The sequence below is a fragment of the Mchenga conophoros genome, linkage group LG18 (genome assembly GCF_057382185.1).
Source record: "Mchenga conophoros isolate Kocher_MC1m ecotype Shallow Benthic linkage group LG18, M_conophoros_male_GT1.1, whole genome shotgun sequence".
NCBI lineage: Eukaryota > Metazoa > Chordata > Actinopteri > Cichliformes > Cichlidae > Mchenga > Mchenga conophoros.
In genome coordinates this window covers 39,246,429-39,248,928 of record NC_140543.1, presented here as the reverse complement: position 1 = coordinate 39,248,928, position 2,500 = coordinate 39,246,429, and positions in this window count along the sequence as shown.

Below are 2,500 nucleotides of genomic sequence, written 5' to 3'. Positions count from 1 at the left end.
TTCGACCGTAAAGGGAGACAGGAGGCCGACTCACTGCCTCGGCTAAATGGAGAGGGAATTTCAGAAGGGCCAGGGCAAAAGCATGGACCTTTTCAGCTGTAAGGGAGGCAAGAGCAAGGTGTGATGTAGGTCCCCGGGGCCTACTGGAGGTCCAGGTCCATGCCCGATGTGAGTAGCAGCCGGCGCCAGCGCGTCCAGGAGCACATCTTTTTCGACCGTAAAGGGAGACAGGAGGCCGACTCACTGCCTCGGCTAAATGGAGAGGGAATTTCAGAAGGGCCAGGGCAAAAGCATGGACCTTTTCAGCTGTAAGGGAGGCAAGAGCAAGGTGTGATGTAGGTCCCCGGGGCCTGCTGGAGGTCCAGGTCCATGCCCGATGTGAGTAGCAGCAGGGCCAGCGCGCCCAGGAGCACATCTTTTTCGACCGTAAAGGGAGACAGGAGGCCGACTCACTGCCTCGGCTAAATGGAGAGGGAATTTCAGAAGGGCCAGGGCACAAGCATGGACCTTTTCAGCTGTAAGGGAGGCAAGAGCAAGGTGTGATGTAGGTCCCCGGGGCCTGCTGGAGGTCCAGGTCCATGCCCGATGTGAGTAGCAGCAGGGCCAGCGCGCCAAGGAGCACATCTTTTTCGACCGTAAAGGGAGACAGGAGGCCGACTCACTGCCTCGGCTAAATGGAGAGGGAATTTCAGCAGGGCCAGGGCACAGGCATGGACCTTTTTCAGCTGTAAGGGAGGCAAGAGCAAGGTGTGATGTAGGTCCCCGGGGCCTGCTGGAGGTCCAGGTCCATGCCCGATGTGAGTAGCAGCAGGGCCAGCGCGCCCAGGAGCACATCTTTTTCGACCGTAAAGGAGACAGGAGGCCGACTCTCTGCCTCGGCTAAATGGAGAGGGAATTTCAGAAGGGCCAGGGCACAAGCATGGACCTTTTTCAGCTGTAAGGGAGGGAAGAGCAATGTGCGATGTAGGTCCCCGGGGCCTGCTGGAGGTCCAGGTCCATGCCCGATGTGAGTAGCAGCAGGGCCAGCGCGCCCAGGAGCACATCTTTTTCGACCGTAAAGGAGACAGGAGGCCGACTCTCTGCCTCGGCTAAATGGAGAGGGAATTTCAGAAGGGCCAGGGCACAAGCATGGACCTTTTTCAGCTGTAAGGGAGGGAAGAGCAATGTGCGATGTAGGTCCCCGGGGCCTGCTGGAGGTCCAGGTCCATGCCCGATGTGAGTAGCAGCAGGGCCAGCGCGCCCAGGAGCACATCTTTTTCGACCGTAAAGGGAGACAGGAGGCCGACTCACTGCCTCGGCTAAATGGAGAGGGAATTTCAGCAGGGCCAGGGCACAGGCATGGACCTTTTTCAGCTGTAAGGGAGGCAAGAGCAAGGTGCGATGTAGGTCCCCGGGGCCTGTTGTCGTACCATAGGCACGAGTGGTGTGTGTGTGTGGCAAAGAGTTTCTGCGCAGTGTACCAGGGGCACGGGGAAAGGTTGTTGTACCATAGGCACGAGAAAAGTTGTCGTACCATAGGCACGAGAAAAGTTGTCGTACCATAGGTACGAGGAGTGTGTGTGTGGCAAAGTGCTACTGAGCGGTGTACCAGGGGCACGGCGAAAAGTTGTTGTACCATAGGCACGAGAAAAGTTGTTGTACCATAGGCACGAGAAAAGCTGTCGTACCAGGGGCACGGAGGAAAGTTGTTGTACCATAGGCACGAGAAAAGTTGTCGTACCATAGGCACGAGGAGAGTTTGTGTGGCAAAGTGCTACTGAGCGGTGTACCAGGGGCACGGCGAAAGGTTGTTGTACCATAGGCACGAGAAAAGTTGTTGTACCATAGGCACGAGAAAAGCTGTCGTACCAGGGGCACGGAGGAAAGTTGTTGTACCATAGGCACGAGAAAAGTTGTTGTACCATAGGCACGAGAAAAGCTGTCGTACCAGGGGCACGGAGGAAAGTTGTTGTACCATAGGCACGAGAAAAGTTGTCGTACCATAGGCACGAGGAGAGTTTGTGTGGCAAAGTGCTACTGAGCGGTGTACCAGGGGCACGGCGAAAGGTTGTTGTACCATAGGCACGAGAAAAGTTGTTGTACCATAGGCACGAGAAAAGCTGTCGTACCAGGGGCACGGAGGAAAGTTGTTGTACCATAGGCACGAGAAAAGTTGTTGTACCATAGGCACGAGAAAAGCTGTCGTACCAGGGGCACGGAGGAAAGTTGTTGTACCATAGGCACGAGAAAAGTTGTCGTACCATAGGCACGAGGAGAGTTTGTGTGGCAAAGTGCTACTGAGCGGTGTACCAGGGGCACGGCGAAAAGTTGTTGTACCATAGGCACGAGAAAAGTTGTCGTACCATAGGCACGAGAAAAGTTGTCGTACCATAGGTACGAGAAAAGTTGTCGTACCATAGGCACAAGCAGTGCGTGCGTGTGTGTGGCAAAGTGTTTCTGCGCAGTGTACCAGGGGCATGTTTGAATTTACATTCTGGAGTACCAGGGGCACGAGGATTTT